Source organism: Podarcis melisellensis (genome assembly GCF_964234715.1).
Source record: "Podarcis melisellensis genome assembly, chromosome: 2".
NCBI lineage: Eukaryota > Metazoa > Chordata > Lepidosauria > Squamata > Lacertidae > Podarcis > Podarcis melisellensis.
The window spans coordinates 54,119,906-54,130,262 of NC_138529.1; the positions used below are offsets into that span (position 1 = coordinate 54,119,906).

General features: G+C 45.6%; 1 long non-coding RNA gene across 1 annotated transcript in view; it reads right to left on the reverse strand.

Annotated features, from left to right (window-relative positions):
- LOC309364095 overlaps nt 1–10,264 on the reverse strand; it is a 33,002-nt gene extending 22,738 nt beyond the window's left edge. Inside the window, exon 1 of the long non-coding RNA XR_014165725.1 lies at nt 10,139–10,264. This is a non-coding gene — a long non-coding RNA (uncharacterized lncRNA). The remainder of the gene's footprint in view (nt 1–10,138) is intronic.
- Between the last annotated feature and the right edge of the window lie 93 nt (nt 10,265–10,357).

The window sequence follows — 10,357 nt, forward strand, 5'->3', positions numbered from 1 at the left end:
CAAAAACCTCCAGTCAGGTAAACTTATTTTCCAGGTTGCCTAAGGTCAGACTGAATTATATATTATCCTGATTAACCTTGATCCTAAGCATAGTTACTTGAAAGAAGACCTCATTGATTTTGTGGAATTTACTACCAAGTGAGTGTTCTCTGGATAGCAACTTTACTGCCCAATCCTAACCACATTTACTTTGGAATACAATATCTCTTGTTTTCCATTCTTACTCCCAGTCTTAATCTATTTTTTAAATGTTGGAAAAATCCAGCAGAGTTTTACAACTCGAAGGGGGGGGGGGACTCTGTTAACTGCAATGGATTCAGACTGCACTATATCAAATTTCTTTATCATATTTTTTTAAAAAAACAGTACTTTTTAAAAGGCCTTTTTACATCTGCATACCCACTTGGCTAATTGCAAATCATAGACAATTATTTCCAATAAAATGGCCGAATTATAAAGTCTTAGCATCAAATGTACTTTCCCGCCCCGCCGCCCGGCATCGGGACGATGCCCCGAAGCCGGGCGGCGGGGGGAGGCTTTCCCGCCCCACCGCCGGGCTTCGGGACATGGTTCCGACGCCAGGCGGCGGGGGGAGGCTTTCCCGCCCCGCCGCCGGGCTTCGGGACATGGTTCCGACGCCAGGCGGCGGGGGGAGGCTTTCTCGCCCCGTCGCCCGGCATCGGGACGATGCCCCGATGCCGGGCGGCGGGGGGAGGCTTCAAAAGCCGTCCGGTTAGGCAGGCAGGGGGGGCGAAAAGTCCCCAAGGCGGGCGGGGGGGGGGGCAAAAGTCTTTGCCCCCCCTGCCTGCCTTCAAAAGCCGTCCGGGATAGCGGGAAGCGCTTCCCTGCTATCCCGGACCGCTTTTAAAATGCTGGCGGTGGGGAGCAAAGCCTTTCGCCCCCGCCGGCCTTCCTGGACCTCTTCTGAAGTCCGGAGGGGGGAAAAAGGCTTTGCTCCCCACCGCCAGCATTTAAAAAAAGGTCCCCGAGATTTCCCTATGGGCTTTCGTCTTGCGATGCAAGCCCATAGGGAAAATCGTCTAGCGAAGCGTCGCAAAACCCGAAAAACCCTTTCGTCTTGCGGGTTTTTCGTCTTGCGAGGCATTCGTCTTGCGGGGCACCACTGTATAAGTAGTTGCTTTGTAGTTAAATCTGTTCCCTTCTGCTTCTGTGTTTTCCAACCTAAAGGACTCAGTGGTAACATGCAAGAGCAAAAAAAGCAAAATGCAGTAGGAAAATTAAAGAATACGAGTCCCAAGTTGAAATGTTACCCTTGGACTGAACTTTTTCCTCCTCGCCTCATCATACTAAGAGTTCACCCGCTGAAATTGACTGGTGGTAGATTCAGGGTAGAGAAAGTGGGGTACTTCTTCTGGTAAGAAAGGCAAAGGGATTTAAAAGCTCTTTCTGCAGCTGGAAAACCTGGTGCGGAAAAAGCTTTTAAAGTCCTACGCCTTGCTTAGCAGTCTTTAGGAAGGTCGTGCGAGACTCCCAAGATCTCATTCACTCAGTGTGCTGGCTTCAATCAGGTAGGGGTCTTGGGGAGCGGTTCCAGGGATCTTCCTGACTTTACATGATATTGCCTTTGCACATGGATCCCTGGAATGTAACCCCCGTGTAAGTTTTGAGCCTACTATATTTCTATCTCTTAGTCGTGCAGATTCTTAATGGCCAGGGTTAAGCCAGGTTGGCACCTCCAAAAGATAAAAGTCCGCCCCTTGGGGAATATTTTAGACATCATGAAAAGCTAAGTATTCTCTATTATCAGATCTCTAATATCTGCGAAAGAGATTATCAATGGCTGGGATCCAAAGAGCCTATTACATTTATAACCAAAGGAGCATTGAATTATTATTTTTTGTAAGAGCAGCTTACAAAAAATGGGTAATTGCTCTTGAGGCCAAAGGAGCTGAACTGGAGAAGCAGGGTGAGTCAGGGTAGAGGATGAAATCTTCATAGGTGTGATAACGATGTCTCACTCCCAGGGTGACAACTCCCTCATGTCATGGACAATTAGGATTTCAGGGAAAGAATGGATCACTTTGCAGAAAAGGGAAAAGATCCCTTAGAAGGGACCCATTCCTTGGGGATGAAAAAATATCCTCCCATGGTAGTGGGTGACTTGGATATTAGGTACATAGATTGCTGGTTCTACAGGGCTTCCTGGTGACTTGCCTGCCTGGTGTGAATCTTGCAGATGTTATGCATCATCTAGAGCTGGGATCGAAAATAAAACTGTCAATAAACAGGATAGGGCGGTGTATAGATTCAATTAATAATAAGGATGATGATGATGCAAATCTATGTTGCGACTACACTGGGAATACTGTAGTTTATGTCTAGCAGAGCTATAATTCCCAGTATCCATTCCCAATATTATTTGGAGGGATGCCATGACTGTCAAATGGTCTATAAGGGGGACTTAAATGTATGGTGTGGATGTGACTATGGCTGGGCTGGCTGCAGTTTGTGGCCCTTCACCAGTACACTTCCAGTTTCTGGTTTCACAGCCTTAGTTCAAAAATCAATGGTAGAAAAGGAGAAAGTATGCAAACTAATGTGTACTTGCCCAGAAATCTGTGTGATTGGCTTATCCAACGCCCAGAGGCCAGCTAGATGTGGCTATATATATCTTGCAGGCCCTCCTTACTAGTAGCAATATTGATTGCTGCTTTCCAGAAGCTTTAACCCCCCCACACACTTACACATGCAATTCCACTTCCTCAATTGTGTTGAAGTGTTTACTAAGGAATGATAATTGACTGAAACTTATTCCTGCCTTTTCGTTGTTTTATACTAGCTCCTGAAAACTCCAGTGAAAAGAGATAATTATCTCTCACAGGAATCTTAAGAACTCATTAGAAACAGCCGACTTGTTCCAGGTGTTGAGTTCTGTTCTGCGGAATAAGAGCAGTAACTTTCTTTACATGTAATATACAGTAACAGGACCCTGGTCCTACGAATTTACATCCTGCGTGAGGGAAGGGAACCTCTCTTTCTTTTTCTTTTGTCCAAGGGTTACATTCTTGTGGGGGTAAGATTTTGTAGGCCACATACCATTGGTAGACAGAGCTATAGGCAAATGTGAGAGGAACAATGGTTGTGACTCATTTGTACAGAGGTTTCTACACATATACAACTCCATCCAGGCAAACTAGAAGCATCATCACAGATCAAGGACACTTTCCAGCTCAGCAAAAGCACTTAAGGTTGAGATAGAGCAGGGCTGCTAAGGGGTGTGGATTAGGGAAAGGGCTGTGGCTTGGACCAGAGTCCTAAGGGCCAGATTAAGAGGCTTGGAAGACCACATTTTGCAGCAGGGATTGAGGTTCCCCACTCCCCATCCTATAGAACCCACACATTGTGTGGCTTATGCACCACTCAAATTGCTCAAGGCGATTTAAAATCAGTTTTGTTTTTACACCTTGTGGCCATTAAGACTTAGTGTGATCCTACGCACATGTGCTCAGAATGTAAGTCCCATTGAGTTCAATGGAACTTACTCCCAGACCAATGTGCATACAGTGGTACCTTGGTTCTCAAACTTAATCCGTTCCGGAAGTCCCTTCCAAAACCAAAGCATTCTAAAACCAAGGCGCACTTTCCTATAGAAAGTAATGCAAAATGGATTAATCCATTCCAAACTTTTAAAAACAACCTAAAACAGCAATTTTACATGAATTTTACTATCTAAGGAGACCATTGATCCATAAAATGAAAGCAATAAACAATGTACTGCGGTCACAAATCAATCAATCAGTAGCTGAACTGGGTTCCACACAGCCACAAAAACAACAAAAAATTGCAAAATAAAGAGCAAAAACAGACAGACCTCAGCGTAACACTCAAAACGGAAGTGTGGTACTCAAAACGGAAGTGAGGCACACAAATCGGGAGTGTAACACTCAAAACAGAGTACATGTGGCTTCCAAAAAAAGTTCGCAAACTTATTTACTTACATCCAGGTCTGCAGTGCTTGGGTTCCAAGTTGCTTAAGTACCAAGGTGTTTGAGAACCAAAGTACTACTGTAATAGGACTGCATCCAGAGGTGTGTCTGCCAGGGAGATGCCCTTGCTCCTATCTGGAAATGATAGTCCAAAGCACCAGAAATGTTGCTCGGCAAAGTATGTGTCTTGGATGGTAAGACCCCATGGCAACAGCAGATTTCACTGCCCCACATCTGAGAAAATAAGAAGAGGCTGGCTGACTCAGACCAAAGATCTACTAGTCCAGCAACCTGTTCCCACAGAAGCCAGTGAGAAGTGTGCAAGTTGATCTTGCAGTCACTACTTTCAGACGCGTGCCAATAGGACTGGCTCAAAGAGAAGTCCCGGTGCATATAAATGTCTTGCTGGACAGACTACATGAAGACTTTTCATCCCCATCATGTATGTCATGTGGATGCTCCTCAAACCAATGCTTCCAAATTTACCAGCTCAAGAGGTTTATGGATAATGGTGGCAAAAATTATTTTGCTTTGAGACCTGTAATTCAGTAGAAGAGAGTGCTAAATAGAACAGGTAACACAATATGTTGTGGGAACTAGATAAGCTAATACAAAAGGATGGGCTTTCCCACTGGATAGTTCTCAGAGACACAAATTCTTGCTGTAGGGTTGTAAGGGATGGGACCCTTTCCTATCTCGTGACGGCCCAGGAGCATTGAGTATAATTGCCAAGTACAAGTCATACGTGAAGGAGCCACCATCTCATCTGGGTCATTTTACCAGCTGGATTTATTATGTCAAAGGCCACTCATTCAAAGTAAGGGTGCCTCTATTAAGATACCAGTGGTCCTAGATGACTCAGGAGGAGTCAGAAGTAAAAAAATACTGATTTAGGAGGTTGAACTGGTGGTACTGCTATCTACACAGAAAACTTCTACTACATTGTTTAGATTGCTATCAACATATTCCTCAGTCAGCACTGCACTACCTTCCTTTCCCATTAGATGCAAAGGAAATACACCAGAGAAATTGCATTGTGGAATCGAGCCCATGGAATTTCCATCTCTGCACAAAGGTCTGATCTAACAAATTTGTGTCTGCAAATCAGTGTGTGTGTGTGTGTGTGTGTGTGTGTGTGTGTGTGTGTGTGTGTGGATTCTAACAAACAATCTCAGTCCACTAGATATTAGTCTCAGCTGTACTCCAAGGAATGTTTTATTATTATTATTATTTTGAGACGGAGACATGAGACATATTGACAGAGCCTGACACCAAGTGCTGGTGCCTCTTTTTTTGCTGCCCGAGTCTGCTGTTTTCTGCTTTTATCAAAATATGGGTACCAGCACCTTATTTTTAACAACAACAAAAAAGCACTGCATATTGGTATGAAAATACATATATCAGAAGTCATTAGATTGTCTATCAAACATTTATCATTGTTCGGCTAACAAAATAGTTCTCACTGGGATTGTGTTAATTCATTTTTAATGTTGTGATTGTATGATGTGCATTTGTCTGAATTTTCCTGTTGAGCCCATTTTTGTATAAAGTGGCATATAAATTTGTTAATTAAATTAATACCACCACCACCGGGACTGCCTGTTTCCAATTTCATGACAGAGAGAGAGAAATTAGGAAGCCCATGCCTTGGAAACACTGTTATGGAAAGCAAATGGTGAAGTTTGTAAATATCTGCTTAATTTATTCTGTTGACAGAATCTGGATTTTTTTTCAATTGGCAAGTGGGGAGGCGAGGGAGTACAGGGTCTATGGCACCTAGGATTGCCATATTTCAAAAAGTGAAAATCCAGACACAAAAACACACACATCAAAATGAAACTTTTGAGCTATTTTTAAGGGAAATTGCCAAAAACGGCACCATCAACATGGGTTGCCATGCATCTGGGTTTCTCTGGACATTTCCACCCAGACACTGCTATGTCTGGGAAATTCCATACGTATGGCAACCCTAATGGCACCTTTAACCTCCCTGCGATGCACACAATTAACAAAAAATAATATAATGCAGTTTATAAACCAATGCAGCACTAGAATGAAGTGTAGAAATGTAAGGCTATGTACACATTAGTGGCTTAAAACACAGTGAGGCTGTTTCCCCCTCCTGCTTTTCAAGTTGCATTTTTATGTTGCTGTTTACAACAGAGAGAGGGCATAAGTGTTTTTAACCCAATGCACATTGCCCAGTTTGTTTTTCCCCAGCTGTCACACACCCACACCATTTCTATTGCACAAAGCTGGCATCATCACATGTGCACCAGATGTCTCAAGTACACACCTCAACTTAACCGTGGCTTACATTTTCAAATCAAATGGCAGCTGGCTGGAGGGGAAATGCAGTATTTCTCAAGGACCTACAGAATACATAGGGATTGTGGCTAAGGTCATGTGGGTCATGTGTACTCTGCTCGAAACACCAGCAGTGGGAATACACTGCACCTGGAGCAAAGGGTTGTGTGCGCACAGCCTAAATCAGACTCTTGCACTGTGGAGGTGTGGAAATGCACGGGTGGAGTGGGGACACAGCATGTTCCTGGCCTCCATGTGCTCAAGGTGTTGTTTCTGCACAGGGACCTGTGTGAGTCCTACGCTGCAGAGGGAGGAGGAGGCAGTACAGTCATACCTCATGTTACATTTGCTTCATGATACATTTTTTGAGGTTGTGTCCTGCGGCAACCCGGAAGTACCCGAAAGGGTTACTTCCGGGTTTCGCTGCTTGTGCATGCGCAGACCCGCAAAATGATGTCACGTGCAAGTGCAGTAGCGGCGAATCGCAACCCACGTGTGATGTGCCACTGCAGGTTGCGTTCTGCTCATGTTGCGAACGGGCCTCCGGAATGGATCCCGTTCGCAACCAGAGGTACCACTGTATCAGGAAACAAGCAGAGAAGGCAGTGAGCTCTGCTTGCAGGCACAGATCTGCCACGCCTCCTAGCTATCTTGAGCCCTCTACCTGAGACAACAACCTCACTGGGCCTCATGGGCTGGCTGGCCTTGAATATGAAGGCACATTCTCCTCTGATTTTGTTAAATGTGAAGAAGTATGTTAACAGCAATATATCTCCTTTCAAGACCAGAACCAGCCATTCACTCTAAAACTGTACAATACAAAGCTGCCATCAAAACAGGATGGTGAAAAGTCTGCCCAATAAGATCAGGGATAAAGAACCAGCATCCCTTCAGACATTGTTGGACAACAGTTTCCATCATCGCTGACCTTTGGCCTCTATGGCTGGGGCTGATGGGAGTTGGAGTCCAACAAGATCTGGAGGGTACTAGGCTCCCTATCCCTGCAATCCCTCTAAAGATGCCTTCGCTCCATTATATAACTGCAATACTTAAACACTGACTGCTAGAGAAACGCTCGCAAAACTTGGCCAAACCAGCAGTTGAGCAATTCCTCCCATCAGAGTGTTGTTTGGCCGAAGGATGGGGAAGACAATTTGCAGAGAGGATCAGAGGCCAGAGACAAATTCTGGAAGGAGGGAGAGGAAATGGGGCAGATAGTGGAAATCTGATGCAGTTCATCTTGCCCGTAAACCGTGGTGGTGGGTGGATAAGAGTCTGTTTCCCAATTCCGGGAGTTATTTTGGCACAGCAAGGTTCACATTCCAACTTCTGATGAAGAGTATGAGATAAAGGAAAACGTACTGAGCGCATGTTTATCTCTAGGCAAAGTCCAAGAAAAGAAGTGCCAAGGGAAGGAAGGAAATTAAGCACACAGCTGATGTTGGTTATGCAAAAAAAAAGGTATCAGACATGAGTAATACATGGAGGATACAAGGACCAGGTGTTTAAGTGAGGCAGGAGGAAAAACCCACAAGTTTCATCTACGTACATGAGTGTGAAACAAATACCAACTTGTCATAAGCTAAATGTGGGAAACCGAAACACTGTGACCTCCCAGGAGACCCTCAAGGCTTGGTCCACACATTATGATAAAGAGGAGGAAGTGCTCTGCTTAGCTGTTCAGACAATGCTACACCATATCAGAGGCACATTTCCAGGCTCAAAGGTCACAGGGGTTACTACTGTGCTGCCATGATCCAGAATTTCCCAATTCGTACGTTACCTTGACTTATGACAGAATCCATTTGGTAAGGACATAAGAAGAGCCTGCTGGATCAAGCCAGTAGCCCATCTATAGGGTCAAGCATCACAGGAGCCAACAAGATGCCTGGAGAAAACCTGCAAGCAGTATTTGAGCACAAGAACCCTCTCCCCTCCAGTGTTTTCAAGCAACTGGCAATGACAGAAAGCTGCTGGGAGTGGGAAGACAGTGTGTGCCAATAGGCTTTCTCTCATTGAATTGTGAAACTGAATCGGGCACAAAGTCCTGTGGTTCAGACTGCCACAACAACAACCACAGTTTGCTGGAGATCTCTGAGGACTTCCAGAAGGTCAGTATTCTTGGGTGGGAATCTATCACATACCCTTTCTGAGTGTTTATCATCATCATCATCATCATCATTATCAACATCATTGCCCTCCACATTTGTCCCAAGACAATGTACAAAATATAACAAAGACAGCCTAAAATATAATTAAAAGATTATAAAAACAGCTTTTTTAAAATTGCAGAACATTACACCCCACTCCATTAGCCGTAAGTATATTAAGGCTGCTATCCTGTGCACACTTTCCTAGGAGTAACCATCATTTGACACAGTCAGACTCAATTTCCTTGCAGACATGCATTGGATTGGGCTGGAAACCTGAGACTGCTTTTTAAGTTTTTGTTTTCTAAAAAAGAGATTCATGACACCCTTTATCCCACATGCTTCTCAGTAAAAACAGTATTTCCTTCCCACATCAGCTATGGGAAAGTCCTGGTTCTATTAGTGGCACCAGGGCTGACACAGAAGCTAGATCTCCCCAGAGAAGGCTGGTGATCTTCATAGGGATAAAGGAGAAGCAACTACATCACTAGGTTTCATTCAGGTTTGGTCTACTTGTTATATCTGGTCTACATGGAACTGTCCATTTGGGCAATGTACAGTAAGTCGTCAATGAAATTAGTTAACAAGGATACACACACACACACACACACACACAAACACACAGGTTAACGCTATATGTGAGTTCAGCCCCGTGTGGTAGAGGGGTAATGGGTGTTTTTCCTTTTTCTTTGTGTATTACAAAAAACCAAATTTTTTTTTAAGAGAGAGAGAGAGAGAGAGAGAGAGAGAGAGAGAGAGAGAGAGAGAGAGAGAGAGAGTTAGTTCAGCCCAGTTGGCATAGAGGCAATCCAAATTCAGAGATCCACTTTCTTCCTTATTTGCTACAACCAGGGAGCAGTTATTACAAATCTGCCCTCCTGTAAATAGGAGAGGGAGGTTTGTGGGGGAGTTAAGGAAACAGTACAGTATTCCTTTTCTCCCATGCATTTTGCCTTTGAGTTCTCTCTCTCTCTCTCACACACACACACACACACACGCACGCACGCACACACACACGAACCCCTTAATTGCTTTGCTGCCTGAAATTCCTCCAGGCTGATTACGGCGAGATGGATTTTCAGCTATGGTATTTTAGCCTTGGTGTGTGTGTGTGTTTAATACTATGTCCGAACAGTTGGCTTTTGCCTATATGCAGAGAAGCCACTGCGCTGGATTGGTAGGCTGAAAAACGTCCGGAACACGCGCCTGACAGGAAAAAGCCATGACATAAAACTAGGGAATTCTAGTTCGGTCCCCCTCTGCACCCCGGGGAAATAAACAGGGCCAGGATGAGGACCCCAGCAGAACGGGCCGTCTTCTCCCCGCTTTCCTTCCTTCGAACCAACACCCAGCAATGCTGCACTTGAGCGGGCGGACTCAGGCGGCCCCGAGGTCGCCCTTGGTTGTCCCCGGCCGGCAGCAGGCTGCCCTTTACAGCCCCAAACTCCGGGGCTAGCGAGCCTGGCAAGGGAGGCACGCCCGCCTAGCAGCTGCCAGAAGCAGCCGGCATGGGCTCGGAAAAAGCGCACGGAGCCTGGCGCTTTTACGCATCCCCAGCACCCGCTCCTTTGCTGGCCATCGGGGCGGGAGACGCGCCAGGGAGCCTCCGGCTGCAGCCAAGAGAGAAATCACGTCCTTCCCGCACGCCCGAGCTTCCCTTTCTTTGGCTCGGTTACTGTACATCCACTCCCCACTCCACCTCCCCCCCCCCTTTCTGCTGCAGTTCTGCTTTACCTTGAAGCCCAAGGCTGGGGCGGGGGTGTGGTGCATGCGCAGCTGGCTGCAGCTGCCTCCTTTCATTCATTAAAAAAAAGGCAGCCCCAGCCTACCGTCCATCCTTAACTTGCAACTAGTTCCCTTCCGGCCCCCCATTCATGAATGAGAGCGGAGCATGCGCTTTGGCCCTGCAATGCTCACCCATTCATAGAATTGAGAGAACGGGCATGCGCAGAC